General features: G+C 39.5%; 6 non-coding genes across 6 annotated transcripts; all 6 read left to right on the plus strand.

Moving 5' to 3' along the window:
- The first annotated feature begins 2,565 nt into the window (after window positions 1-2,565).
- Window positions 2,566-2,647, plus strand: TRNAS-GCU (transfer RNA serine (anticodon GCU)). The gene has a single exon. It is a non-coding gene; the product is annotated as a tRNA-Ser (tRNA).
- Window positions 2,648-3,151: 504 nt separating this feature from the next.
- TRNAL-AAG (transfer RNA leucine (anticodon AAG)) lies at window positions 3,152-3,233 on the plus strand. The gene has a single exon. It is a non-coding gene; the product is annotated as a tRNA-Leu (tRNA).
- A 4,655-nt stretch (window positions 3,234-7,888) lies between these two features.
- TRNAS-GCU (transfer RNA serine (anticodon GCU)) lies at window positions 7,889-7,970 on the plus strand. The gene has a single exon. It is a non-coding gene; the product is annotated as a tRNA-Ser (tRNA).
- Window positions 7,971-8,475: 505 nt separating this feature from the next.
- On the plus strand, window positions 8,476-8,557 carry TRNAL-AAG (transfer RNA leucine (anticodon AAG)). Its single transcript has one exon. It is a non-coding gene; the product is annotated as a tRNA-Leu (tRNA).
- A 4,654-nt stretch (window positions 8,558-13,211) lies between these two features.
- TRNAS-GCU (transfer RNA serine (anticodon GCU)) lies at window positions 13,212-13,293 on the plus strand. Its single transcript has one exon. It is a non-coding gene; the product is annotated as a tRNA-Ser (tRNA).
- A 505-nt stretch (window positions 13,294-13,798) lies between these two features.
- TRNAL-AAG (transfer RNA leucine (anticodon AAG)) lies at window positions 13,799-13,880 on the plus strand. The gene has a single exon. It is a non-coding gene; the product is annotated as a tRNA-Leu (tRNA).
- The last annotated feature ends 174 nt before the right edge of the window (window positions 13,881-14,054 follow it).

Genomic DNA, 14,054 nt, shown 5'->3' on the forward strand with positions numbered 1-14,054 from the left:
TTGGATCATGGGTGGCATGTAAAATTAGTAAAACAATAAAATTGAAGATGGCGAAAAATAATAGGAGGAGGGAAGAAAAACAAAGGGAAAAATTATTCAGGGCAAGATCAAAGGGGAAACCAAGAAGGGAAGAGATTGATATGAGGGAATTTTAGTATGTAAAATTAGTAGGGAAGATTTGTGTGATGACAAGAGTCATCAGAGGAGGGATTGCTGGAGTGTGTCTTTTAAAATTAATATTAACATGAAAAGCTTACAATATATTGTGTAATGAAGCTGCATAAAAAATGTGTTAACGTAGAAATAATGCACACGTTTGAAATGTGCCCACGGGGAGTGGCTACCAATGTATACGAAGACTAATGAAAGTTATTAATGCTGAATTAATTATGTAATAATGTTTTTAATTTGTATTAAAATATCAAAATTGGAGTTATGGATTAGGAGTTTGTTCATTAAGCAGTAGGCCTTAGTTTAGCGAAGGTATGTGCCTAGCTGCCTGGTCTCATATTAAACTGTCTTTTTCTAACGTGCAATGTGCTATTTTCCTGAAGGACATGAAACTGTACTTTCCCAGAAGCTAGAGATGTGTGTAGCTGTAGTAAATTCTTTCTCATGGGACCCTACTTGCTCAAGGAGACATTCTTGCTGAATGCAACAGTGTAATCTGTAACAGGTGCAAGGCTGCCTGGAGTAGGAGAATACAATGGAACTACTGACTGTAGCGTAAAATGTAACTTTTCTTACCTGACATTCCAACCGATGAAAACGTCAATAACAAAGGCCAATCAACGACATGAGAACTGTGGTTTGTGTAAAACTCTGGTGAAGATTATTGGACAGAGATGGCGATGCACCAATGATTATCCATTGAGGAATTAGGAGTAAATTAGACAGTTTTGATTTAACCACATGACCCGAGGAGAAATCAGGCATTTATTGGACATTCCACTCCAAGCCATTCTTTGTCATTCTACTGAGCCATTTAGGCCATTTCGTTTGAGACTTTGCCGTTTGTTCGCCCTGTTACTCTAAACCACCCTTTACTTATTCCTTACCTGATACTTACTTCTCCTCTATATGAGGGAAGTTCTTGTTCCTTAGCTATGCCATACTGATACTTTGCCCTGTCCTTTCTTTGCTGATGATGCAAACGACTGATGTCCCGAGGACGAAGACTGACGCTGTTTGCTGATCCGTTGGATGGGTAACTATCTGATGAAAATTGTAATTGTCTGTTTGCCTTTTCTTTCTAGGTACCAACTGCTCTTTGATAGAGGCCATAGTTAGATGTTTTCCAAATTTTAGTTTGCTAAATTGTTATGCATGAAGCCCAACATGCTGATGCTAATACGAGGTTATTTAAGGTGTTCACTAAAATCTGTAAATAGACAAATGACTGAGTTCTTGCTTTGTTGAACCATGCACTACTGAGACTTTGCTAAGTTGCTTCTTAATAATTATGTGTTAATACTGAGTGAATATTCTCTATGCATTGATTAATTGCGTTTCTAATTGCAAATCTGAAGAGTTACTAATGAGATGAATTGCTGATGAGATTAACAGAAATGACTTTAGATTGTAACCAGTAGGGAAATAAATATCCTAACACTTAACTAAATTGGTGTGGTTATTCATGACTGAAAGATCATGGTGTGTTCACTTAATTGACTCTCATTAAAGGTTATTGATTAGCATGCTGATTAGTTATTGCGATTGTTGTTGAGATATTGATCTATTGATTTGTGATGCCAAAAGACATCTCGTACTGGGAAGTCCCCGAACCTGGTCTAAAAGGTTCATCGACCTAGGCGTGTCTCCTTGTAAGTTTACTTATCAAGGCTCTGACGCGCCTTCACTAATAAAAAGTAATCTGATCGCTTGCTGCGGAGTCATCGTCAACAAAAACTACCAAAATATTACTTCAATGTATTGTAATTACGACTGCCTCAGTTTTATGCATTACGTGAGTAGTTGGACAGCAATTTATTTAGCGCAAAAATATTTCTTGTTGATGCACGTACGTTTTTAAACAGAAGTGTCATAGCTGTAGCGGCAATACTCCCAGTTTAGGTGGTTTTATAAACTAAGTTTTACTTTCTCCTACTTAAAACTTTTTGCAGAACAATGCACATTAAATGGGAAGGCAGTTCCTTAATTGTGTACTATTTGCTGCCTAATGTTGACATGTAAGCACACCACCAATAACTGACACCTAGAGACTCGAAAGCGCCATACCAGTACAATATTTGTATGATATTGCACTTTAAATCCACGTACAACTGAATTAAAGCAATCTTAGCTCATTTGAGGGTAGTGTGATAGTACATCACATATGGATAGAACACGTTTGGAAAGTGTAATTTTCATGATTACATTACATTTAACATATAAATTCAAGCTGAAGTAGGGATGGACAACAAGGTCGTATAGAGCAAAGCTGAAGACAACAAGTTACCATAACAATCTGTAAATATATGCTCTTTATTATGTTTAGACAACTATCACCTAATAGAACACATTTTGGCTACCATATTTTGTTCTCCTGAAACATGGTGTTTTGAAGACGAGGTGGCCGAGTGGTTAAGGCGATGGACTGCTAATCTACTGTGCTCTGCACGCGTGGGTTCGAATCCCATCCTCGTCGGTTTATTGTTCCGTCTTTAGTTTTTAGTATGTGGTAGGGCTGGGTTAACCCTATTTTATGTGAAAGTTAAATGACATATCCCATGGGATTTCCGGCAGTACAACGGCTCAGTTTGGAAACACCGCTCAGTTGAGTACTGTGCTTAGGCATTACTGTAAACAGCGCCAGCTGGGTTCTGCTCATGAATCACAAAATCTTTCCTGAGGCGGAGGGTTGGTAAGTTGAGGGACGTAGATAGTTTGATTCCTTATCCTTAAAGAAAGAGAAGCAGCGCGTGCGGGACGCCAATGTAAGGGTTGTCTTCCTACGGACTCTCAGGACTGGCGCTCCCTGACACCTCCCATGGCCAGGGCCAATCCTGACATACTGAATGTATCACGTGCCTGCTGCTGTTGGCGTTGACTTTCCTAGGATCACTTCACAGGCTATACACCCTTATTCTCCAACTCCCCTATTCAACAGAACATATCACTTCAGAAAGCTTACAGAAACAGGTTTGCACAGGGTAGTGTGGCTGAGTGGTCTAAGGCGCTGGATTAAGGCTCCAGTCTCTTTGAAGGCGTGGGTTCGAATCCCACCACTGCCAGTATTTTTCAACTCACAAACGTATTTTGTCTGCATCAGTGTCTCACTCTCTGCCTTCTGCACCTACGATCCACATAGCGAGAGGTGAGACTATGTAAAGTGGTGACGTATATATATAAGGGTAGCCAGACAGTGGGACCGAGCCTTCTTATTTTAAAAAACCACAACCTAAGGTGACAAGAATTGTATCGGTAAACAAACCAGCTGTCTTGAAGTCTAACTATAGAGGCGACAAGAGGGGTCACTGTCATGCTGAAAGTTCAGTGAGTGTAAACAGTAGAACGCTGTGTGATACGTTTCCTTGCAGTGATGACAGCTCGCGTTTCTAAAGCAGAGAGCAAACATACAATGGGGAAGAAGAATAAATAAGGAAAGACATATATTATATGCAGACAGTTATTATACTTTGCTTTTCACCTGTAACTCGCTCAACTGTCGGTGAATGCTGCGTTACCCTGCATAGCCAGGTCACCACAGCGGGTGTCCACAGTGTTTGGCCAAGTTACTATAGTTGTGCGCTTGTAGATGTGAGGTAGCGTGGCTGAGCAGGCTAAACTGACTAGATTTAGGCTCCAGTCTCTCTGGAGCCTTGGGCTTGAATCCCAACACTTTAAGTTTACTTGAACCAAATACTTTTGCAAAAAAGGTTCATGTAATAAATATTCATTAGGGTCGTGGTTGTGAGTATGACACTAATGGATAAAAGTGGGACTAACAATGCTACAATTCCTGAGACTACCACTGCACTAACAGCCTGGGAGAGGTTTGAGCTGGATACAAAATACTTGCATGAGGGAACAAACTCGAAAGGGGAACTATCCACTGATGTTTTCTATCGCTTGCTGAGCGAGTATGTTGACACAATGGATGCAAAAGATTGTTTTGTGTGTACACAGATTCCTGTTTCGGTACAAGAGGGGGTTACCTATCATAGACTGTCATTAACATATGGGATACGTTGTAGTCTGTTACTAACAAGATTCTATAACCAGGAAGAGATTCAATATTTTTACTCAAATCATGATCTTGTGTTTTCTAATGTGCCTATCATAGAGGATGTGAGTGGGGTAGCTAAGTACTATAGCATAAAGTTAGTTAAAGGATTCTTTCAGGCGACATTAACAATTAGTACATCTTATGCACACCACAATAATTTGACATGTTTGCTTACACCTGTAGAGAAAAGCTTTTTAGATCACACGGAAGAGAGAAGAAGGGCATTGAAGGGTAAACTAGAGAAAGGATTACAGCAACGGGCCTTTGCTAGTAGTGACGGTTATAGTGCAATTAGAGAACAAGGGAAGTTAGATTTAGACGCACTACATGTAGGAAAGCTTTGCATATCCAAGACCAAATCATACTATGACAATGTGTTTGTGGGAATGAGTGAATGTAAGCGTGTGTTTTTGTTTCAGAGTAAATGGACGTTCATGTTAAATGGACAGGATCCAGCAATCCCCGGGATTAATTATATATGTGGACTTAATGCTTATTACCGTCTTCCAAAGGGATAGTATGGGACATGTTATTTGGGGATAGTTTTCCCATAGATATATCAACTTGACGATTTGAAAAGGTTACCAAAATTGTCTGAATTACATCGTACTAGACACAAGAAAGTGATTGCTGCTGGTGTAGAAGGAGACATATTTGGGACGATAATTTCTTCAGTGGGAGTTATTATGAACTCCATAAAGATTCAAAAGTTGTCTACTATTGAGGATAACATGCTGACAAACTTTTCAGGGGCTATACTCCTGATGGATACTGAACTTGCTGCGGAGGGGGCTATGACTCTTCAAAACAGTCTTGCTTTAGACATTCTTTTAGTGAAAAATGGCAGAGTTTGTAGATTGCTCAATGGGTGTAATTGTTGCGCTCACATACCAGATAATAGTAATGAGATTAGAAGTATGCTTACTAACTTGACTAGGGATAGTACGGACTTGAAGGATTTGAAAGAACCAGGTGTTTGGAAAAAGGTTGGGAAAGGATTTGCTTCAGTGGTAAATTGGATTAGTAACATTTGGCATGGGATATTGTCTAAAATAATACAGGGGATATTGATTTTTATAGATTGCTTATTTGGATCATGGGTGGCATGTAAAATTAGTAAAACAATAAAATTGAAGATGGCGAAAAATAATAGGAGGAGGGAAGAAAAACAAAGGGAAAAATTATTCAGGGCAAGATCAAAGGGGAAACCAAGAAGGGAAGAGATTGATATGAGGGAATTTTAGTATGTAAAATTAGTAGGGAAGATTTGTGTGATGACAAGAGTCATCAAAGGAGGGATTGCTGGAGTGTGTCTTTTAAAATTAATATTAACATGAAAAGCTTACAATATATTGTGTAATGAAGCTGCATAAAAAATGTGTTAACGTAGAAATAATGCACACGTTTGAAATGTGCCCACGGGGAGTGGCTACCAATGTATACGAAGACTAATGAAAGTTATTAATGCTGAATTAATTATGTAATAATGTTTTTAATTTGTATTAAAATATCAAAATTGGAGTTATGTATTAGGAGTTTGTTCATTAAGCAGTAGGCCTTAGTTTAGCGAAGGTCTGTGCCTAGCTGCCTGGTCTCATATTAAACTGTCTTTTTCTAACGTGCAATGTGCTATTTTCCTGAAGGACATGAAACTGTACTTTCCCAGAAGCTAGAGATGTGTGTAGCTGTAGTAAATTCTTTCTCATGGGACCCTACTTGCTCAAGGAGACATTCTTGCTGAATGCAACAGTGTAATCTGTAACAGGTGCAAGGCTGCCTGGAGTAGGAGAATACAATGGAACTACTGACTCTAGCGTAAAATGTAACTTTTCTTACCTGACATTCCAACCGATGAAAACGTCAATAACAAAGGCCAATCAACGACATGAGAACTGTGGTTTGTGTAAAACTCTGGTGAAGATTATTGGACAGAGATGGCGATGCACCAATGATTATCCATTGAGGAATTAGGAGTAAATTAGACAGTTTTGATTTAACCACATGACCCGAGGAGAAATCAGGCATTTATTGGACATTCCACTCCAAGCCATTCTTTGCCATTCTACTGAGCCATTTAGGCCATTTCGTTTGAGACTTTGCCGTTTGTTCGCCCTGTTACTCTAAACCACCCTTTACTTATTCCTTACCTGATACTTACTTCTCCTCTATATGAGGGAAGTTCTTGTTCCTTAGCTATGCCATACTGATACTTTGCCCTGTCCTTTCTTTGCTGATGATGCAAACGACTGATGTCCCGAGGACGAAGACTGACGCTGTTTGCTGATCCGTTGGATGGGTAACTATCTGATGAAAATTGTAATTGTCTGTTTGCCTTTTCTTTCTAGGTACCAACTGCTCTTTGATAGAGGCCATAGTTAGATGTTTTCCAAATTTTAGTTTGCTAAATTGTTATGCATGAAGCCCAACATGCTGATGCTAATACGAGGTTATTTAAGGTGTTCACTAAAATCTGACGTAAATAGACAAATGACTGAGTTCTTGCTTTGTTGAACCATGCACTACTGAGACTTTGCTAAGTTGCTTCTTAATAATTATGTGTTAATACTGAGTGAATATTCTCTATGCATTGATTAATTGCGTTTCTAATTGCAAATCTGAAGAGTTACTAATGAGATGAATTGCTGATGAGATTAACAGAAATGACTTTAGATTGTAACCAGTAGGGAAATAAATATCCTAACACTTAACTAAATTGGTGTGGTTATTCATGACTGAAAGATCATGGTGTGTTCACTTTATTGACTCTCATTAAAGGTTATTGATTAGCATGCTGATTAGTTATTGCGATTGTTGTTGAGATATTGATCTATTGATTTGTGATGCCAAAAGACATCTCGTACTGGGAAGTCCCCGAACCTGGTCTAAAAGGTTCATCGACCTAGGCGTGTCTCCTTGTAAGTTTACTTATCAAGGCTCTGACGCGCCTTCACTAATAAAAAGTAATCTGATCGCTTGCTGCGGAGTCATCGTCAACAAAAACTACCAAAATATAACTTCAATGTATTGTAATTACGACTGCCTCAGTTTTATGCATTACGTGAGTAGTCGGACAGCAATTTATTTAGCGCAAAAATATTTCTTGTTGATGCACGTACGTTTTTAAACTGAAGTGTCATAGCTGTAGCGGCAATACTCCCAGTTTAGGTGGTTTTATAAACTAAATTTTACTTTCTCCTACTTAAAACTTTTTGCAGAACAATGCACATTAAATGGGAAGGCAGTTTTCCTTAATTGTGTACTATTTGCTGCCTAATGTTGACATGTAAGCACACCACCAATAACTGACACCTAGAGACTCGAAAGCGCCATACCAGTACAATATTTGCATGATATTGCACTTTAAATCCACTTACAACTGAATTAAAGCAATCTTAGCTCATTTGAGGGTAGTGTGATAGTACATCACATATGGATAGAACACGTTTGGAAAGTGTAGTTTTCATGATTACATTACATTTAACATATAAATTCAAGCTGAAGTAGGGATGGACAACAAGGTCGTATAGAGCAAAGCTGAAGACAACAAGTTACCATAACAATCTGTAAATATATGCTCTTTATTATGTTTAGACAACTATCACCTAATAGAACACATTTTGGCTACCATATTTTGTACTCCTGAAACATAGTGTTTTTCAAGACGAGGTGGCCGAGTGGTTAAGGCGATGGACTGCTAATCCATTGTGCTCTGCACGCATGGGTTCGAATCCCATCCTCTTTGTTTTATTGTTCCGTCTTTAGTTTTTAGTATGTGGTAGGGCTGGGTTAACCCTATTTTATGTGAAAGTTAAATGACATATCCCATGGTATTTCCGGCAGTACAACGGCTCAGTTTGGAAACACCGCTCCGTTGAGTACTGTGCTTAGGCATTACTGTAAACAGCGCCAGCCGGGTTCTGCTCATGAATCACAAAATCTTTCCTGAGGCGGAGGGTTGGTAAGTTGAGGGACGTAGATAGTTTGATTCCTTATCCTTAAAGAAAGAGAAGCAGCGCGTGCGGGACGCCAATGTAAGGGTTGTCTTCCTACGGACTCTCAGGACTGGCGCTCCCTGACACCTCCCATGGCCCGGGGCCAATCCTGACCTACTGAATGTATCACGTGCCTGCTGCTGTTGGCGTTGACTTTCCTAGGATCACTTCACAGGCTATACACCCTTATTCTCCAACTCCCCTATACAACAGAACATCTCACTTCAGAAAGCTTACAGAAACAGGTTTGCACAGGGTAGTGTGGCTGAGCGGTCTAAGGCGCTGGATTAAGGCTCCAGTCTCTTTAGAGGCGTGGGTTCGAATCCCACTGCTGCCAGTATTTTTCAACTCACAAACGTATTTTGTCTGCATCAGTGTCTCACTCTCTGCCTTCTGCACCTACGATCCACATAGCGAGAGGTGAGACTATGTAAAGTGGTGACGTATATATATAAGGGTAGCCAGACAGTGGGACCGAGCCTTCTTATTTTAAAAAACCACAACCTAAGGTGACAAGAATTGTATCGGTAAACAAACCAGCTGTCTTGAAGTCTAACTATAGAGGCGACGAGAGGGGTCACTGTGATGCTGAAAGTTCAGTGAGTGTAAACAGTAGAACGCTGTGTGATACGTTTCCTTGCAGTGATGACAGCTCGCGTTTCTAAAGCAGAGAGCAAACATACAATGGGGAAGAAGAATAAATAAGGAAAGACATATATTACATGCAGACAGTTATTATACTTTGCTTTTCACCTGTAACTCGCTCAACTGTCGGTGAATGCTGCATTACCCTGCATAGCCAGGTCACCACAGCGGGTGTCCACAGTGTTTGGCCAAGTTACTATAGTTGTGAGCTTGTAAATGTGAGGTGGCGTGGCTGAGCAGGCTAAACTGGCTAGATTTAGACTCCAGTCTCTCTGGAGCCTTGGGCTTGAATCCCAACACTTTAAGTTTACTTGAACCAAATACTTTTGCAAAAAAGGTTCATGTAATAAATATTCATTAGGGTCGTGGTTGTGAGTATGACACTAATGGATAAAAGTGGGACTAACAATGGTATAATTCCTGAGACTACCACTGCACTAACAGCCTGGGAGAGGTTTGAGCTGGATACAAGATACTTGCATGAGGGAACTAACTCGAAAGGGGAACTATCCACTGATGTTTTCTATCGCTTGCTGAGTGAGTATGTTGACACAATGGATGCAAAAGATTGTTTTGTGTGTACACAGATTCCTGTTTCGGTACAAGAGGGGGTTACCTATCATAGACTGTCATTAACATATGGGATACGTTGTAGTCTGTTACTAACAAGATTCTATAACCAGGAAGAGATTCAATATTTTTACTCAAATCATGATCTTGTGTTTTCTAATGTGCCTATCATAGAGGATGTGAGTGGGGTAGCTAAGTACTATAGCATAAAGTTAGTTAAAGGATTCTTTCAGGCGACATTAACAATTAGTACATCTTATGCACACCACAATAATTTGACATGTTTGCTTACACCTGTAGAGAAAAGCTATTTAGATCACACGGAAGAGAGAAGAAGGGCATTGAAGGGTAAACTAGAGAAAGGATTACAGCAACGGGCCTTTGCTAGTAGTGACGGTTATAGTGCAATTAGAGAACAAGGGAAGTTAGCTTTAGACGCACTACATGTAGGAAAGCTTTGCATATCCAAGACCAAATCATACTATGACAATGTGTTTGTGGGAACGAGTGAATGTAAGCGTGTGTTTTTGTTTCAGAGTAAATGGACGTTCATGTTAAATGGACAGGATCCAGCAATCCCCGGGATTTATTATATATGTGGACTTAATGCTTATTACCGTCTTCCAAAGGGATAGTATGGGACATGTTATTTGGGGATAGTTTTCCCAAAGATATATCAACTTGACGATTTGAAAAGGTTACCAAAATTGTCTGAATTACATCGTACTACACATAAGAAAGAGATTGCTGCTGGTGTAGAAGGAGACATATTTGGGACGATAATTTCTTCAGTGGGAGTTATTATGAACTCCATAAAGATTCAAAAGTTGTCTACTATTGAGGATAACATGCTGACAAACTTTTCAGGGGCTATACTCCTGATGGATACTGAACTTGCTGCGGAGGGGGCTATGACTCTTCAAAACAGGCTTGCTTTAGACATTCTTTTAGTGAAAAATGGCAGAGTTTGTAGATTGCTCAATGGGTGTAATTGTTGCGCTCACATACCAGATAATAGTAATGAGATTAGAAGTATGCTTACTAACTTGACTAGGGATAGTACGGACTTGAAGGATTTGAAAGAACCAGGTGTTTGGAAAAAGGTTGGGAAAGGATTTGCTTTAGTGGGAAATTGGATTAGTAACATTTGGCATGGGATATTGTCTAAAATAATACAGGGGATATTGATTGTTATAGATTGCTTATTTGGATCATGGGTGGCATGTAAAATTAGTAAAAGAATAAAATTGAAGATGGCGAAAAATAATAGGAGGAGGGAAGAAAAACAAAGGGAAAAATTATTCAGGGCAAGATCAAAGGGGAAACCAAGAAGGGAAGAGATTGATATGAGGGAATTTTAGTATGTAAAATTAGTAGTGAAGATTTGTGTGATGACAAGAGTCATCAGAGGAGGGATTGCTGGAGTGTGTCTTTTAAAATTAATATTAAAATGAAAAGCTTACAATATATTGTGTAATGAAGCTGCATAAAAAATGTGTTAACGTAGAAATAATGCACACGTTTGAAATGTGCCCACGGGGAGTGGCTACCAATGTATACGAAGACTAATGAAAGTTATTAATGCTGAATTAATTATGTACTAATGTTTTTAATTTGTATTAACATATCAAAATTGGAGTTATGTATTAGGAGTTTGTTCATTAAGCAGTAGGCCTTAGTTTAGCGAAGGTCTGTGCCTAGCTGCCTGGTCTCATATTAAACTGTCTTTTTCTAACGTGCAATGTGCTATTTTCCTGAAGGACAAGAAACTGTACTTTCCCAGAAGCTAGAGATGTGTGTAGCTGTAGTAAATTCTTTCTCATGGGACCCTACTTGCTCAAGGAGACATTCTTGCTGAATGCAACAGTGTAATCTGTAACAGGTGCAAGGCTGCCTGGAGTAGGAGAAAACAATGGAACTACTGACTGTAGCGTAAAATGTAACTTTTCTTACCTGACATTCCCACCAATGAAAAAGTCAATAACATGGGCCAATCAACGACATGAGAACTGTGGTTTGTGTAAAACTCTGGTGAAGATTATTGGACAGAGATGGCGATGCACCAATGATTATCCATTCAGGAATTAGGAGTAAATTAGACAGTTTTGATTTAACCACATGACCCGAGGAGAAATCAGGCATTTATTGGACATTCCACTCCAAGCCATTCTTTGCCATTCTACTGAGCCATTTAGGCCATTTCGTTTGAGACTTTGCCGTTTGTTCGCCCTGTTACTCTAAACCACCCTTTACTTATTCCTTACCTGATACTTACTTCTCCTCTATATGAGGGAAGTTCTTGTTCCTTAGCTATGCCATACTGATACTTTGCCCTGTCCTTTCTTTGCTGATGATGCAAACGAATGATGTCCCGAGGACGAAGACTGACGCTGTTTGCTGATCCGTTGGATGGGTAACTATCTGATGAAAATTGTAATTGTCTGTTTGCCTTTTCTTTCTAGGTACCAACTGCTCTTTGATAGAGGCCATAGTTAGATGTTTTCCAAATTTGTGTTTGCTAAATTGTTTTGCATGAAGCCCAACATGCTGATGCTAATATGAGGTTATTTAAGGTGTTCACTAAAATCTGACGCAAATAGACAAATGACTGAGTTCTTGCTTTGTTGAACCATGCACTATTGAGACTTTGCTAAGTTGCTTCTTAATAATTATGTGTTAATACTGAGTGAATATTCTCTATGCATTGATTAATTGCGTTTCTAATTGCAAATCTGAAGAGTTACTAATGAGATGAATTGCTGATGAGATTAACAGAAATGACTTTAGATTGTAACCAGTAGGGAAATAAATATCCTAACACTTAACTAAATTGGTGTGGTTATTCATGACTGAAAGATCATGGTGTGTTCACTTTATTGACTCTCATTAAAGGTTATTGATTAGCATGCTGATTAGTTATTGCGATTGTTGTTGAGATATTGATCTATTGATTTGTGATGCCAAAAGACATCTCGTACTGGGAAGTCCCCGAACCTGGTCTAAAAGGTTCATCGACCTAGGCGTGTCTCCTTGTAAGTTTACTTATCAAGGCTCTGACGCGCCTTCACTAATAAAAAGTAATCTGATCGCTTGCTGCGGAGTCATTGTCAACAAAAACTACCAAAATATTACTTCAATGTATTGTAATTACGACTGCCTCAGTTTTATGCATTACGTGAGTAGTTGGACATCAATTTATTTAGCGCAAAAATATTTCTTGTTGATGCACGTACGTTTTTAAACTGAAGTGTCATAGCTGTAGCGGCAATACTCCCAGTTTAGGGCGTTTTATAAACTAAGTTTTACTTTCTCCTACTTAAAACTTTTTGCAGAACAATGCACATTAAATGGGAAGGCAGTTTTCCTTAATTGTGTACTATTTGCTGCCTAATCTTGACATGTAAGCACACCACCAATAACTGACACCTAGAGACTCGAAAGCGCCATACCAGTACAATATTTGTATGATATTGCACTTTAAATCCACGTACAACTGAATTAAAGCAATCTTAGCTCATTTGAGGGTAGTGTGATAGTACATCACATATGGATAGAACACGTTTGGAAAGTGTAATTTTCATGATTACATTACATTTAACATATAAATTCAAGCTGAAGTAGGGATGGACAACAAGGTCGTATAGAGCAAAGCTGAAGACAACAAGTTACCATAACAATCTGTAAATATATGCTCTTTATTATGTATAGACAACTATCACCTAATAGAACACATTTTGGCTACCATATTTTGTACTCCTGAAACATGGTGTTTTGAAGACGAGGTGGCCGAGTGGTTAAGGCGATGGACTGCTAATCTATTGTGCTCTGCACGCGTGGGTTCGAATCCCATCCTCGTCGGTTTATTGTTCCGTCTTTAGTTTTTAGTATGTGGTAGGGCTGGGTTAACCCTATTTTATGTGAAAGTTAAATGACATATCCCATGGTATTTCCGGCAGTACAACGGCTCAGTTTGGAAACACCGCTCAGTTGAGTACTGTGCTTAGGCATTACTGTAAACAGCGCCAGCCGGGTTCTGCTCATGAATCACAAAATCTTTCCTGAGGCGGAGGGTTGGTAAGTTGAGGGACGTAGATAATTTGATTCCTTATCCTTAAAGAAAGAGAAGCAGCGCGTGCGGGACGCCAATGTAAGGGTTGTCTTCCTACGGACTCTCAGGACTGGCGCTCCCTGACACCTCCCATGGCCCGGGGCCAATCCTGACCTACTGAATGTATCACATGCCTGCTGCTGTTGGCGTTGACTTTCCTAGGATCACTTCACAGGCTATACACCCTTATTCTCCAAGTCCCCTATACAACAGAACATCTCACTTCAGAAAGCTTACAGAAACAGGTTTGCACAGGGTAGTGTGGCCAAGTGGTCTAAGGCGCTGGATTAAGGCTCCAGTCTCTTTGGAGGCGTGGGTTCAAATCCCACCGCTGCCAGTATTTTTCAACTCACAAACGTATTTTGTCTGCATCAGTGTCTCACTCTCTGCCTTCTGCACCTACGATCCACATAGCGAGAGGTGAGACTATGTAAAGTGGTGACGTATATATATAAGGGTAGCCAGACAGTGGGACCGAGCCTTCTTATTTTAAAAACCACAACCTAAGGTG

This window comes from Pleurodeles waltl, chromosome 12, assembly GCF_031143425.1.
Source record: "Pleurodeles waltl isolate 20211129_DDA chromosome 12, aPleWal1.hap1.20221129, whole genome shotgun sequence".
NCBI lineage: Eukaryota > Metazoa > Chordata > Amphibia > Caudata > Salamandridae > Pleurodeles > Pleurodeles waltl.